The sequence below is a fragment of the Streptopelia decaocto genome, assembly GCF_964273445.1.
Source record: "Streptopelia decaocto genome assembly, chromosome: 5".
NCBI lineage: Eukaryota > Metazoa > Chordata > Aves > Columbiformes > Columbidae > Streptopelia > Streptopelia decaocto.
Window position 1 is genome coordinate 67,479,617 of NC_138659.1, and position 17,492 is coordinate 67,497,108.

Consider the following 17,492-nt stretch of genomic DNA (forward strand, 5'->3'; position numbering starts at 1 on the left):
CTGCCATAAACATTGCAACTTTATTCTTCCTTTGTACTGCTGTTCCCAAAATATGCCAAATAAAACACATTTTTCTTACAGACCCACTCTTATTATACGGCCTCACCATACTGAGTTAGAAATCGCAGTGTCATGAAAATATCCTTTAAATAATAAAACATGACATTCCTAAGACAGGGTCTTTCATGTCGAAGGAGCCTGCACAGCCTCACAATGCCCCCACCTCTTCCACCACTGGGTAAGGTACCACCACAGGTAAGAACATTCAGCAATACCCCTCAAGACTTAAGGCTAGCAAACGTGGAGTAGAAACTGTATGGCATTTAACAAGCAGTGGAAATGCAAATAGAGAAAACATAATCCAGCTATCCCTACTGGGAAGTGGACCAAGAGGCTGGAGCGAGCATCCTTCAATGGAAACGTCAGTGGTTTGAGTGATCAGGGTCCTGTTGCAACAGCTCCTTGGGGACTTAGGTACATCGAGCACTTTGTGGCCCCTAGCAAATGGAAGAACATCAGATTTAACATTATGAATGCCCAAATCTTGGAGTTTATGTGGGTGATCTTCTACCCACCTGCTGCCGACATGATATCTGATATTATTTTGGTGCTCTATGTAGTCCAAACATGACAAAGAGCACAAAGTAATTAATCTCTGGGAGCTTGTTACAAAGATACAAATTCCACTTGTTTTCCATGCTATTTGTCCCTCTGCAAAAAGAGCTTTACCTGATAATGTATTGGTAGCCCATAAAAATACACAATATGTCTTCTCCATTATTATTTGCATACCACTGCAGGTATGTTTTGCACACACAAGAAAAATTCCTACCCCTTGGATTTTACAATCTAAATTGCAATGAAACAAAGTAATGAATGCAACTGAAGAATGGAAAGAAGAATATGAACCTCAAGAGATGGAAAGAAGTATACATGCTTATGACAAATACATATGTGCTGCAAGTTCCAGAAAATCAGAAGCTTACCAAAAACGATGCATGGTAAGAGATATACAGAGCTTTTCCAGGGGAAGAAAAAGGCTTTGCCTGACACAGGTTCAAATGAATTGGGAAACAGAAAACAAACAAATTCAATGCCTAGTTATTAAAAAAAGAATAAATCTGGACACAGCATTAATCATGGTCCAGACTGAGAAACACTGACTTTCAAGACCACAGGCTTGAAACAAAACACAAGTTCCACCCAATGGCTTCATTGCAAGTGATGCCTTCCTGGCACCACAGGCTTTCTGGAGGAGCCTCCAGCCTCCAGCCACAGTTTGTGTGTTTTGGCATTGGGATCGCACCCAGACAACATTCCCTTCCAGATGGAAATCAGCCAGATCACTGAGATCATACTCCCACAGGAGAAGCAAGTGGACATCCAAGACCCGATGATGCAACAGTTGCTTCTGTGCAAGGACTTTAATTTCGCTTATTAAAAGAATGCAGTATTTCTGAGAATCACCTGCTTCAAGGGAAATCCAGTTGCTTTTTCCACTCAGCTTCATTCCGTGAGCAAGATCCATTATTGTCTGCATGAAGTTGGTTAAATACATCACCCAGCAGTAAAAACAAATGTCAGTGATTACTGCAATTAGTGTCCCAGCACTATTTATTTCAGGTGTGGAGTGATATTTCAAGTAAGTAAGCAAGCAGGCTAGAGGACCATTTTCCATCATCAAGCAGAAAACAGAGGCTGCCTTTTTTTAATTTAACTGATTTTTCCACCAATGACAGCAAGAACAACAGGGACGTGCCACAAGGCTCCTCCATGCCCTCTTCCAAATTCTGCTGTGACAGGAATGCCAATAAAAATGACAGTTTTCTGCAGGGCTGCGTGGAACAGTGTTCCCAGGGAAGTGATGCTGAGGCTCCAGTTGCCCTGAACCATGAATGCTGCGTGTGCTGCACTTGAAACGTTCCCCAAGTTTGGATTTAGAGAAGGAAAGAAAATAAACATGTTTTAAAGAATTCCCTCTAAATTAAGTCTCATTTTAGGAAGCGTGTGGGTTTGGAGATTTGTTTTAAATTTTAAAACAAGCAATTCTGTTTGGAGCAGTGTGTCAGAGGGCTCCTCATAGGAAAGCAGCCTGGAATAACTTACAGATATTGAATGAATGGCCAGGAGATAAGGGGTACAAGAATCTGCTTACCCAGGGTGTGTTCAGGGGACTCAATGCCTTTTAATTCTCTGTGTAATTCTCTAGTTGACTGGAGACATTTAGATATTTAATTATCTAACTGTTCTTTTGGATTAGGAAGGCAATCTGCATAGTGACAGCATTAATGCTGCAGCAGACGAGATGTGCGGATCCCAGCTTACATCTGATTATGGGTTCAGATCTGTGGGTGCAAAATGAAAGGCTGAATTCCAACCCATTTTTTAAAGCTGCCTTTCAAGTGGTGAAACAAGAGCCGCCGCCCATTCCCCAGCTGCCTGTGATTTATCTGGGCTGTAAGCTCAGCCAGCACCATTGGCAGGTAAAGAGGCCCTCCAGCCTGGTATTCAGGGCTAGAGAGAGTTAAGGGTACTTTTCCATGTAAAGTGTGTTTGGGAAAGGAATGCCTTGAATTTTGATGATATTGGCCTGGTTCTCAGCTACGGGGCGGTAAGGCAAAGCAGTGCTACTGCATTCCACTTGCAACACTGAGGAGCAAGTATTAGCCACAAGTGAGCAGTAAAGGCGAGCGATTAAACAGCAGGGCCGCCTTCCACGTCCTGCTGAAGGGTAAAGAGTGATGCAGCAATTAATAGGATGGTTGCAACAGTCAGACAGAAGCTGAAATGTCTAAAAACAACAACAAAAATGTCTCTTTTAGTTTCTTGTCTGGCAGACTTAGACAAGAGCTGTTTCCTTCACATGAGATGATCTCTGCAGGATCATCACCATAGCGGGTATTTTCAGTGGTGTGCTCCTATCAACCAGCTTTTCCAAAGCTGGTCCATGACAATACCCATGTATCCTAATCCTAATTTTGAGTTCCTTGAATCAGAAGCAGAAAAAAGAAGGATGGTTTTGCATGACGTTCTGGGAAAGCTGGGCACGGCTGGGAGTTGGCACAGGAGACAGAGCTTCTGGGCAGAAAGCTGCAAGGAGCTTTGCTCCGTGGTGTGCAGAGCTCAGTCTTTCCATTCCGAGATCCAGGCCTGAACGCAATGCTCAAAGCCTCTCTCACCATGCACAGAGCCATATGCTCATTTTCCTAGGGGAGAAATAACAGCAGAGGCACTGGGATGACAATAGTCCCTCCAGCTCAGCAGCTCAGTTACTGTCCCATGGGTAGGGCTGGAGCTGGAGGAAGGTAGAATCTCTCTCTAATCAACTCCAAGAATGTGTTCCAGTTTTTAAAACATGAGTAAGACCCAGAGGGAAGTCTGTCCCAGCCCCACATAATTTCCTCGTGACTCTCAGCAGTTCTGCTGCTCCGCTCCCCTTCTCCTCCGCTGGCACTCGCACTAGTCGAGCGCTGTCAGCTCGTTCACCACGCTGGCGTGTCGGGGAGAAGCAAAACAGATAAAACTATTCATGATGCCAAAAGGAGAGAGACGTTTCTCTTCGCTCTGCCAGCATCCAGTCATGCAGTTCCAGCTGACTTCTCCCGTTGGCAGTCTGCAGATGAAGCCTTGCTGTGACACAGCCCTACGGCAAGTCCAGCTCTGCTTCATCCCTGTGACCTGGCTCCGCTCCGTAGGAGTCTGGCTTCTGCCCTCTTTACTGCCCCAAAGAGAACAGGAGCACACAGCAGAAGTCCCCACAGCCATGCTAGGGACACTGTACTTTGGAAGATCTACACTGTTTGATGACATCCACTTTACTGAGGACTGTCGGAGATGTTGCTGAGAACCCCAAAGTAGCATTTGGCTCCTACACTGGAGACAGAACAACAAAATCTGGCTACCATAGACCCACAACAGTCAATATATGCATTATGTTTGGGGAGCAAAGGACTGGACCATTCACTGTCTTCCTTGTGGAGAGATTCCCCTGTTCACCCCACAAATGTTTTTTGATGCTCTGATACCACTGATTAACTCCTTCATCCATTTTGACAGAGCTAGAACATGCTGCAAATGTCAGACTTCTGGAAACACAGAAGTCAAGCGAATATTCCCCAGCCCTTAGATCTGCCAGGTTTATGTGCTTAATACCCAGTCAACACAACTAATCCTAGAATCAAAATCTGTAATCCAAAATGGTTTCACTTTATATGAATTTGGAGGCTCTTGTAGAAATACAGAAGCTAAAGTCTAGCATACACCACAAAAGCATTATTTCTGGTGATCACTTTCAGTTTATGTAAAGCAGCAAGATGCCATTAAAGTCCACAGAGTGACATGAGCTCCTTGAGTTTTTTTTATCTCCAGGTGATGCACATCAGGAGCACAGATTTTTCTCTTTCATCTTTTAGCATGACCAATTCATGCAACAGAAAAGGCCTTTTAGGAACTAGCTCGTTTTTAAAGCTTGACCCTGATGACTGCAGTATTCAGTATCTTGAGACAGTCCCTGGAAAGTTTCACCCTCAAATCCCCTATTTTGGTAATATGATTCTCTGATGCCAAGTTTTCCAGGTAGACACCTACCCCAGGCTGCCAGCAGACAGGCTGGGAATGCATCAACAGGGCTGAAGAGGAGGTGATGAGAGAGGCTGTACAGAGAGAACCAGGTCTGGACAGGAGAGGAATCAGGAGGAGGAATGGTCCCTCTGAATCACTGCTTCCACCTGGCAGGACTGGGCAGGAGCCCCAAACCAGGCTCCAAAATAATGCCAGACTCCAACATAACCTCTTCTTTTCCACCCAAGGTGTTTGCCACATCCATAGCTGGGTCTGCATCATGCCCACCTAGTCACAGTATCACAGTATCACAGTATGTTTGGGATTGGAAGGGACCTCAAAAGATCATCTAGTCCAATCCCCCTGCTGGAGCAGGAACGCCTAGGTGAGGTCGCACAGGAACATGTCCAGGCGGGTTTTGAATGTCTCCAGAGAAGGAGACTCCACAATCCCCCTGGGCAGCCTGTTCCAGTGTCTGTCACCCCCACTGAGAAGAAGTTTTTTCTCAAATTTAAGTGGAACTTCTTGTGTTCCAGCTTGATCCCATTAGCCCTTGTCCTATCATTGTTTGCCACCGAGAAGAGCCTGGCTCCATCCTCGTGGCACTCATCCTTTATATATTTATAAGCATTAATAAGGTCACCCCTCAGTCTCCTCTTCTCCAAACTAAAGAGCCCCAGCTCCCTCAGCCTTTCTTCATAAGGGAGATGCTCCACCCCCTTAATCATCTTCGTTGCCCTACGCTGGACCCTCTCCAGCAGTTCCCTGTCCTGCTGGAACTGAGGGGCCACAACTGGACACAATATTCCAGATGGGGTCTCACCAGGGCGGAGTAGAGGGGAAGGAGGACCTCTCTCCATCTACTAACCACCCCCCTTGTAATACACCCCAGTCACATCACCCTTGCTCGTAGACCTGAAGCACCAAAGGGAAGCGTGTGTCCTGGTGTCCTCGTTGGGCTGGCATTGAGCTGGGTTCATGGACAGTGCAGGCATGGCTGCTGATTTCACTGGACATTTCCTGAGCAGCAATTATACCTTTGGTGGAATTTCTAATTCCAGATCCTAATTTTAAGTGCACTGGAGGGGGGGTGTTTCTCTCTTCTCCCTGTTTTCTGCCTGATTACTCAAGATGAACTTAAGAGCCAAACTCCAAAATTAATTCCAGTTTCCAAATTACCTTTCACACTTGCTGTTAATGCCATTAGTATTTTACGTTATTCCCATAGATACATTAGCAGGCAAACATACACAGTCCTTGCCCTGAAGAAAATATGGTACAGACTTGGGCTGTGACAAGGAACAAGTCCTAACAGCATGGCGGCTGGAAGGAATGAGGTCATGAGTGTGTGGTTGCTCATGGCAGGCACGTGCACAGCTTGGTGGATTTCTGCTGAGAGATTAAATAATTTTTGTTTATTTAATTATTAAACTCAGAAGAATTCCTAGCAACCCTCATGGGATCTGGAACCACAGTTTTGATTTAGGCCTAAATTAAAAATGAAAAACAGATGGCGGGTTATTAGATGGCTGCAACAGAAGCTGACAATCTGTTTTGTCCCCACGTAGGCAGGGGAGCTCCGGGAAGTGAATGTTGCAATATGTGATCTTCATTCCTAGCTGTGTCTTGCAGGTGTTGATCCACTGGCTCCGCACATAAATGAAGCAGCCAGACTTATGTCCTCTAGCTGAGCTTCTCCACCAGCAGACTTGCTTTGAAGGTTACTTACAAAGGAAGATGAAGCAAATCAAAGAGTACAGTTAATACACATCTCTAAACCTCACCAAACTTACAGCCCTACATTGCAGACAGAATCAGGACCCACTTTGTCTGCAGAAAATTCAGGTTGAAATCTTTACTGTTTAAGAAACCAATATATTTAAATATTCTCAAATCCTCTGTTTTGCTGTAACCGTGTTAACAACAGAACCAAAGAAAATGCTGATGATATTTATAAAAGAAAAAAGGCTAGATGAAGAAATCAGTGTTTCATGTAGTAAGAAGTAAATCAGGTTAACACACAGGGAAGGGCAGTATTGGATGATGCTTTTGAGAGAAAATGGACACAGCTCAGGTGTGCTTATGCAATGAAAGGTAAGGGAAGGCTGAGCTAGAGGTGGGTTTTATTAATGGATATGCAGGATCTCCTTAAACAGTTCAGGTAACAAAATGTAGTGCCAAAATCATTTGTGAAATCATCTAGATCATAGAAAACCAATGTTGCACTCTTCTGTTAAATAGATGTTTTACACACACTTCACCTTGGCAGCACTCGTGCCTTGGACTCCCTTCCAGCCCAGTGACTTTTTTGCAATCTCCACATCCCATGTTATTGTGTTGGGCATGAGACAAGTGTTTCAGATGTAGCACAAATCCCTACCCAGCACTGCATGGACAGCAATCATTTGGGAAACCTCCATAAACCTCATCCAACCACCCAGCAGCAATTTTCTGGGCCGGGCAGAAGTGGCTGCACACCACCAGGATGATGTGTGTCCGTTTGGGCTCATTAAGCAGTAATCTTTGGAACAAGGGAAAAGAATTATGATGCTGGTGAGGGCCTTGGGAGACCCAAGCTCAGAAATCACCTCTGTCTCTTTGAGACATTGCACAAGCTATTTATTTCTGCTTTTCAGCTTGTAAAATTGGAGCAATGCAGTTGTCCTGCTCAAATGGAGAGAGATGCAACAGCAAGAACATCACCGAGTCGTAGATGCTGCATTAATGGGGACAATACTTACTACGGAGAAGTGCTTTAAGGTGTAAAGTCCAAAGACTACAAGTTTTAAAACTTTGCAGAATTTTTGCTCTCTAGCTTGTATCTGACCTGCCACGTGAGGCTGTTGGAGCAGTTCTGCAGTTGGGGATTATGCTGCTGCTGGATGTCACAGCACGATGCATCAAGTCAAATGTTCACAGATGGTTTTTCTTACCAAATGAAGGCTGGAATAAACTTAATCCTTGAGGAGATTTCATGAAATATTTTCTCGAGCTGTTAGTAGGGGAAGGCAGGACAGTTCTTTCCCTGTTGCACCATGGGGAAAACCTGCACCATGGATGCTGCACGGTAACAAAAGCTTCACATCCCTATTTGCTGCAGCGTGGAATTGTAAGGCATTTCTTGCAGTTTGGGAATCATGAACTTCAGCAGGCACTCCCTGCACTCCCAGCCTATTGAACACCTGCCAAAAAAAGAAACCTGTCATTTCTCTAACAGCATGCATCTTTTGTTTGCCGTGGTATTTTTCAGGGGGAACATTAAGTCTGCCTTAGCAAAAAATTAACATCTGGAGATTCTCAGTTTTAAAATAACAGGTAATGTGTTTGGCAAAGGACAAATCTATGACAAAGAATTTAATAAAAGAGGGAGACAGGATAGCTCATGGGACTGGTACTTAAAACTTCCAACAGGGGTGTGAAGTAATGCTTACCAATAGTAAATGGAAGAGTATTCCTAAATGTTAATAACCCCTGCATAATACCAGTGTCTTCCTATTTACATATATATTAAAATGACCGTGACTTTCTTGTTTGTGTTTCCTCTCTGGAAGCATTCTGGGAAATGGCAAAATTCATAAAAATAAATAATTACTTGGAGGGCATTTGTAAAATATGAATTCCCGATTTGCAACCGTTCATATTTTTGCTGGAAATCTGCTTCCAAGAATCACATTTGTGGCTGTTGTTGGGTGCTGACACACATGTATATGCTACATCCACAGAGATCTGTGGTCCTTGCTCCCCCTCCACTTTGATGCACTGCCAGGCAGCACACAGGAGCCCACAGGGATAGGGACCTTGAAACTGTGATATCTCTATAATACAAGGTGTTCCAAAAAGGTGGACCCAATTTGAATTGATGGACCCAAATTGGGTCCATCTTTTTGAAACACCCTGTAAATGAATAGTCAGCCAAGCTGGGTGTTTTTGTCCTTAAGGTACTCTAGCATTTCTTACAGAACTTATATTTAATTTGCATCTGTATACATGCCTAGCAAATGAAAATTAAATTTTCAAATTTCTGGTTCATAATTTCTCTGGACAACTAAGTACCTTGGCTTTTTCTAACCGTAGGTTATCTGGGGCAGCTCAAGAAGAAAACAAGTCAGACTCTTCCATCCCGAATAGGAACAATTCTTTGTTAAATACTATGCAGTAGAAATACTTTTACCAGCCACTCATTTTGTAACTCCTTACTGTTTTCAAATGTTTCAAATAAATTGGAACAGATCTTGTGTATTATATTTAGGAGCCTCAAAAGCACCAGGGAACGTAAGTCATGCAATAAAGATTGCTTAGGACCTATGGACCAGACTCATCGTGGCAGCCACTGCCAGAAGTAAAGAAATTTACTTGGTAGATCCACTTTGCTCCAGGTGTCCACAGTCATTGTCATACACTGAAAAGTGTCAAATCAACTTGCACTCACCAGTTTCCCCGCGTGTTCTTCCAACAGGACACTGATCCAGTGTGGACTTTGCAAAGGAGGACGTGACAACAGAATCATGCACTTGCTGCAGGTAAAATGAAGGAAGGCACAGTTAAAACATCTCCTGACTTGCCAAAGGATGAAAACTACCTTCTTCTCTCTCCCCCTTAACTTGTTTAAGGGAGGAACAAATGAAATGGGACTACAGAAGTGCTCCTGAGCCTTGAAGACCATAGGGCAAGAGAAGGAACATGTTCTGTCATCTGAAAAATCAAATTAAGTGAAATGCTAAAACCACGAGTTTGTTTACTACAGGAAGCACTTACGTTTCCAGACTTGAGAGCAGCTTCTCCACGACCCTGATTAAAATTACTCATCAAAACATTACACAGAATTAACTCCATTTCACATGGTGAACAATTATGCGGGTTGGGTGGAGTGGAAAGTATCCAGCATGTTATTAGTGAGCGTTCAGCAGAGGCATGTGGTAAAATGTCTCTTTTTTTCCCGTCTTTAGAGCCATATGCCAACATAGACTTTTACCAAGAAAAGCAAAGGTGAGCGGAGATGGATATGAACTGAAAAAGCTTAGATTTTAAAATAGGAACACAGGAATGGCCGGCAGTGAAACAAAGAGTTTTTGAAAGGAAAGTTTTACATTTTGTTCTTCCTATAAACTGGTTGTAGAACGGAACTAGCTAGAGGAAAAAATGGTTGTGTATTGCAGGATAGAGAAAGCTTGTTAAAGGACAACAAGCTAATTTTTCAACAACTATCCTGCATGTTATGAAAGAAAAAACATGTCTTTCAATTATGATTAAGCTGATTGTGTTCTCCCCTAGCACCTTTTCTGTGCTTAGCAAAGTCACAGGATTAGACTCCTCATGATGCCTTTTAGCATTTTGGTGCTAAAGAAAGCTTGACAGGCAGCTCACTTAGGAAAGAGAGACATAGAAAATAGATCCATTGCAAACTCAGTTGTGGATGGGACCTAAGTCCTGATGCAGCTTGTTTTAGTAACACAGCTTGGACTAGGGCAGTATTTTTCAAGTAATACTAATCCACAGTGGATTAACATTTCACCTAAAGCATAATGGCTTATTGTCATAAATCTGTCAGAAAATTACAGCAATTATAAATAAGAAATACACTTTAAGAAAATGAACTTACTGTAGAGGGAAAAAAAGTATTTACTAGGACACGCAGCTGAAAAAAATCTCATGCTGACAAAGCACGTTAAAGATTTCATGTAGAGCTCTTATCATAGCCAGCTCATGTTTGCACAGCCTTTCAGTCAAATGGGCTTTACTAAAGGATATTTGAACAAGAAAAGAACCCTTGAGTCAGGCAGACACCATGGATGAAAGACTCACAATTTTGACAAAGCTCATACACGCAAGCTTAAAACAAAAGCATGAAACTCCTCCAGATTTGTAGCCAACTATACTCCTTTCATAGCACTGCCTTTCACATACTTTGTGAAAAAAATGTTGTCATAACAATAAAGCATGAATAGGCAAACCCATGTATTCCCAGTTGTTGTCCCAAGCAAACAAGAAAAACATTTCACACTTCACAATTAATACAATGTCCCTTTGTCCCAACACATGAAAGAGCTATTTAAAACAAATAAATGAAGAGATGGCTATTAAAGTCCGGAATTTTTAAAAATATTCAATGTGTTTTCACCTTTTATTTTTTTGAAGTTTACTCTTCAACTACACAATACCATGAGAAAAGGCCAGAAGAGATATAGAAAGGCAATATATTGTATGTTCCAGTTGCCTACTGTGAACTAAAAATGTATTAAGGTAATTAAAAACCCTGCTAGTAAACCTTGAGGCCCTCTACCCTTGAGTGGTGAAGACCAGTGCCAATCCATTGACTGAAATTGTCAAGAATTTATCCCAAGGTATCAATCCGTAAATAGTTATTGATGTACAGCTTTATTGACATGCAGGTTCCAACAGCAACAACTTTAGCCTCCTCCTGCTGGGCATTCTCGGTCTACCTACCACCACAACATCACATTAGGGTTAAAAAAGTGACTTGAGACTCCAGATGGGTCTTTGCAAATCACTACCTGAAACACTTTCAATGTCTCAGGCTCTGGCCATCCAAAGTGCCACTGAAAGCTGAATGGAATCATAGAATATCCTGAGTTGGAAGGGACACACAAAGGATCATCAAGTCCAACTCCTTTCCCTGCATAAGACAACCTCACAGGTCACACCGTGTGTCTGAGGACGTTGTCCAGTCTCTTCTTGAACACTGTCAGGCTTGGGGCCATGACACCTCCCTGGGGAGCCTGTTCAGTGTCCAGCACCCTCTGGGTGAAGAACCTTTTCCTCATGTCCAACCTAAACCTTCCCCTGGCACATCTTCCTGCCATTCCCTCAGGTTCTGTCGCTGGTCACTAAAGAGAAGAGCTCAGCCCTGCCCCCCCTGCTCCCCTTGTGAGGAAGCTGTAGCCACCATAAGCTCTCACCTCAGTCTCCTCCAGGCTGAACAAACCCAGTGACTTTAGCTGCTCCTCGTATGGGACAAAGGCAGGATGTGCAATGGCCAAGGCAACTTGAGAGTGCTGTTGGACAAAGGCTCTGTCTGCTGCAACCTCCATTCTTGGCTGAACACAGAGATGGGCTCATCCCCCTGGGGTTGGGGTGGGTTTTCCCTGGGCATGTCCACAGGGAACTCAGGCAAGGGCAAGCAGCAGATTGCTTTGTCTGAGGGAGTGCAGGGTGGTGATGGTGATGGTCAATCCCCTGCAAAGACGTAGCTCCTTTGTCCCAGGAGCATGGCTGAAGGCCCATCAGACAGTAACTGGACAAAAGTGAAGATCCCAGTACCAACGAGGAGAGACAGCGCTTGACTGGTTTCACAAGTGTTATGGTTTTCTTCTTTCTATAGACATTTATATACAAGTTTTAGTATTCAGTTCATAAATACATGCTGTTCTTTTGTTATTACTTACACTGTAGCTAAGCCAAACATTGCAAGTTGGATTAAAAGAAAGGTATTCTGTGTTTTTCTCCTACCTCTCCCTTTCTTTTGTGTCTTTGCAAAGTCTATAGCTTTTTATTCACAGACATAATGTAGCTCACCTGAGTCACCACCAGCACAGCCAGGTCTTAATTATTGCAGGACGTGTAGTCTCCTCTGAGCTGTGTGTCCTTTGCAGATTTTTGCCATTTTAAGTATTCAGGTTTTCTTCCTAGGCTCACTCGGAATTTTACGATAAAGATGATCTCTGAGTACTGAGAAAAAAAGAGGTTGCTTGATTTATCCATCATTCTCATTATCTGCTGCTGTGGTCCTGATTTTCACTCTCTGCTCTCACACATTGTGCTGTCTGAACTAGCCAAAAGTTATTATGGCAAAACTGCACAAGCAGGCACAGATAAGTGTTGATAAAAGTTTGGCCTGCCTGTACCAACTCTTCATATTTTTATCTATTTTTGCTTTCTCAACACAACCATTTTCTTCCTGGTATATTACTCTTACTTTACTACTGGTTAATGTCACATTAAGTTCCTCAAGAACCCAGAAGTTTCTCCTCCCCGGGTTTCTCAATCACATAACAACATAAGGTAATATATTATAACAACATTCTCCATGAAGCATTGGGGCTTATGCTACAAGCACGATACTCCTCCAGGAGTTGCAGGCTTGCTAGGGCTTTCAGAACCATAAGACATTATTATTCAGCACACATTTATCCCCCCAGTTCCAAACTCCACTTTCCCATGGCATTCAGCTTTCCATAGCTGACTTAGGAGGCTGACATTTGCTGACAGGAAAAAGCATAAACCAAGTCTTCAGTCTAGAGCTTGGGGTGTGAGCCAGAGGACTTTACAAGAGACCTTAAACGTTTGTGAAGTTGCAGTTGCCTGTGGAACCATAGCTGTACGAACGTGTTGGAGTTCAATGCCAGTATCACTGTAGCTGGGACATTCTGACATGTTCTGCCCTGACTATATCAGGTCTAAGAGCTTTTCTGCTTCTCCTAGTTGAGACAGAAAGAGAAAGAATTCCCACTTATCTCCTCCTGCCCCTCAATGAGTTGTTTATATGATTACGAGTGCTTCCTATCTGTATTTCACACTTTATGCTGGCTACCTTCTGTATTTGTAAAATTCTGGACTTTCTATAAAAAGTTCTTGAGTCTTAGGACAGAGTTTTGCCTGTATTCACCAATATCATTTAAAATATATTGGAATGTCTTTGAAGTTTTCTGGGATCGATCTCCATAAACTTGATGAGTAATTTCCAGCTTTTTTTGATAGTCTGTGTCTAAGATTTAGGGCAAAATGGGTGTGATGACTTGCTTGAACACATTTTGGAATAGACTTTTTGTTTTGGGGGCCAAGTTATTAATTATTCCACTTGGCTTTTCTTCCTAAGACATGTAGTGTAAAAAAGGGTATTAATCTCTTGAGATTCATCTGATAAGTTGAGAGCTACATCTAATAATGATGTGGCACAACTTTCAGGCAGAAGGTTACTGATGGGTGTCAATGCATGTTTATAAATGAGTATGCAACCCAGATGGGATAGCTCTACTCAGAAAGAAGGATGTCTTTTCCAATAATATTTTTGGTGTTGGAGTAGTTGACGTCCCGCTTTATCCATAGGAGAAGGACATTGCATGTAATTATGGGTTGGAAAAAGGCTGAGCAGCTACATACACGTATGTTGGAGTTATACAAGGAGTTGGATGCTTGTGGGTCCCTTTCAGACAGAGGATCACAGCATCCTGCCCAGGCTGAGGCAAGTGGCAGGGATGGGTTAGCAGAAGACACGTCTCTATGTGTTAATTAAGCAAAACTGCGGGCAGCTCACGAGGCTGTGGAGCAGCAGCCAGCGGAGCCCCACCAGGCAACAGCCCCAGCCCCCATAGGGGCAGCGCTGAAAGCCTGAGCCCTCAATGAAGACACTGGGAGTTCTTAAGACGTCTTTTGAAAGAGATTAAACAGACCCCACATTGGATTAGAAAGATGATGCCTGACACATTTAGTTTCCGTTACCTTTTGTGTACCCGCTTGGTGCACAGACCTGTACCAAACACCGCATTATAATGCAGATTTCCTTGAGTCCCTCTGGGATTTCACAGAATCCATAAGACCCTCACAGCAGGAAACTCTATTATTAAGCTATCTGCACATATCAGGCAGTAAGCTGTGCCTAAGGGCCATCTAGAGGATGCTGAGCTACAAGAAAGCAGAGGGGTCAGGAGTTTGTGGTGAGAAAAAGAAGAACTTTAATCTCAGGATGCCAGTAAGTGGGGGTGTGCGAAAGCGCTTCAGCATTCCTCAGTTTTCCCTGTTCCACCACCTACTAAAGTATATTGTGGAGTAAATTAGAGAAATTCCCAGGCTGGACTGTCTGATTAGGAAAAATGATTTGTTACCAGAGGAACTACTCTGACTAAAAATGGCAAAGAATAGATAAGACTGAGCAGAACAATCCAATAAAAGAGTACAATCAAGTTCCCTTCGGTGAAAGTATTTTAATATACTTCTTTTCTCCGGTGCAAGGAAAAGAAGGCTCCAGTAACTTTTCCAGGAGAAATATGTGTTTAATAGCTCTCATACACTTCCCTTGAAGGAAAGCGCTCAAAAATCTGAACCCCTTTTTAAAAAAGGGGGCACGGGGAAGAAATAATCACGCATACCATTTATCTCACATGCGCTAAGGAGAAGGAACAATTTCTGCCTTCAGCTCATGACCACAGAGTTATTTTGAGGGAGGTCTGCTATTCAAGCCATGCCGTTTTCTTATTTTTACTGGCACCAAAGAAGCGAAAGGTTGTGTGCGGAAGGGAAAGGTTTTTTCTGCCTCCGCTAGAGATGCCAGCACTCTGGCTGGGCTGGGAGCGCAGAGAGGACCCGCCACGCAGGCTCCAGTCCCCGCTTCCACTGAGCCAGATTAAAATGCAGGTTTGGCCCAAGAAGCTGATCCAACTCAGCTTTCTTCAATAAATAAATGAATAAACTAATTAAAAGTTGTCCGGCTGGCTATGAAATCCAAGTTCAGCCCCCCAGCCCCTTCAAATCTTCTTCCCCAAGTCCCCTGTTCAGAAGAAACACCAGCGTGATGGCAGATGCTCAAGCACTTTGCTGCTGCCCGTGCCAATGCAAACAAGCAACGGGGAACTTTCAAAGCCCTCCCCACGAGTTTCGCATAACGCAAACAGAAACAGGTCTTTCTACACACCTAAAATGTTTTTTAAAAGCTCGTTTTTCAGACTCGATACTATTCTTTCTTGTCCTTGATTCAATTTCACACTCCAAGACAAGCTGGCAGGCAGAAATGTTAGTTTAGCTGTCATACCCCGAGAAAAAAAGAAAGGCAGGCAGAAAGGTTCATTTTCTCCACTCAAAATGCAAAGACACTTTGCTATAAGCAAAGCCTTAAAAATAAAGAAGTGGAGAATGCTTTATTCATTTATTCACATTTATTCAATGGCATTAATTGAATTCAATGAGAAGCAGAGAAATTCATGTTTTAGAACAAAGCCTTCAAAACCTCGGCAAAGTCTGAGAGGGCAAAAAAATTCACATATCTCAGTAGCTTTGTCAAGAACTCTAAGTGCATCTCAATTTCAGTTTATTGATCCTACTCCTCTTGTGCACCTTCCTGCACCCACTCTATATTCCTTTGTACAGACAGATATGGCTGCTTGGCTCTGGAGGCTCTTGGTCTACCGAAACCTCAAACAAAAAAGAAAACAAGTTAGGTGTACTCTACAAAATAAATATGAATCTCTTAGGCAAGCTGGAGTTTGCATGCTAAGAAACAAAACATGGTATTTCTCATGCTTTTTTGGCTCTCTTTAATAGGATGTTAATGAAAAATAAAAAGGTGTGAGGTAGAGCAGGGAAGGTCCGAGCCAAAGAGTGAGCAGAGGACAGAAAACACATATTACTGTATCTATAACCTCATCATCTAGACCACTACTATAAGGAGACTTAGCTACTGCAGTTAGTTATACTGCATCATAAATTTTATGAAGTTTCCTTGATAATAAAACATCATGCATTCATTTTATAATTGTTAGTAATGGAGAACCTGTTTAAAGATTTTCCTTTGATGTGTGTTTTTTTCTGGGCGACTGATCTTTATGAATAACTCTTCAGTAACGTTGCCCTCGAAACGCGGATTTTGTTTTTTAAACTACAGTACGTTGCAAATTAACTCAGTGGAATTCACAAGGGGCTTACGGGAGGTGTCAAAAATAAAGCTATTGTATCTTGGTTGATTTATGACCATCTTTAAGACTCCACCTTGGCTGCACTTTGCTCAGGGAAACCTGCGACGTTCAGCTGTAGCAGTGAATCAGACAAGGATGTTAGCAGAAACCAAAAAATGAGGGCTGAAATATAACCTCATTTGGCACATCTTTTCTCCTTGCAAAATCAAATAATGTAATGTGCATATGTGAAGGCTCATTTTACTTGTAATTGATTTGCAGGTATGGCAACACCATCTGGGACTGATAGGGAGTAGATAGCTTCTAAGGATAAGAAACCTTGCAGAGCAGACACTGCCAAAAGATACAAATATTGGTATTTCGTGCCCTTGAAATACTCAGTAGGATGGACAAATTAGCCGTACAGTAATAACACCTGAACCCTAAGTCACTTTTTCCATCAATATACACAAGACCTTTCACAAAAGAAATCAAATTAATCATCCACCTGTGACATGCCCGAAAGATCATTTGTCAGACCAAATCAGAGGTAGGTAGGGAACTCAGTGTGGATCCTAATTCCTCATGAAAGTCAACGACACCACATCTCCCCTCCTATATTTAGCTGAATCAGGGAAAGTGGTTTCTATAAGAAGTTTCGTACTGGCAAACTGGATACGGGAGAGCCCTTGTTCTGGAGGATTTGGGTGGTGTGCTGGCGGTCCACGCTCCAACGCGTCGTGGAGTGGTGCCAGGAGAAAGCAGGAGAGGTAAAATGAACAATATCTGCCTGGGAGAACGTCCAAGATTTATTTCTGACCCTGGCCAAAAGGCAGGAAGAAAACTCTTGCTGTAACCCAAGTGGGCAGCTCTGCGGGGAAAGAGAAGACTTCTTCCGAGTGTCCCAAAATAAGGAAACCACAATGTGCAGTACAAATTCCAGTTTTCTTGTTCAGTGATGCACATAAGTACTGGTCACTTCATCAAATTTACTATTTTCTCATTAAAAAAACACATCGATTATTCATCTGAATCCTTCTTGCAACACAGTGGGAGAACCAAGGGTATCTCTAAGGACAAGCCCTGAGCAAACTCTCTCCGATCAATGGTTCAAGGAAGAATTTTATTGCTTTTCTCTAGCAATAATCCCAGAGAATATACCCATAAAAGCTCAAAACAGAGAAAAATGTTTCATGCTCCCTGTGTTAGAAAGGGAAGTTAGCTTACTGCCACACTTTTCCTTTAAGACCCCATAGACGAAAGAAATACAAAGAATTCTTCAGTCCAAATGGACTCTCAAGTTCACAGAAT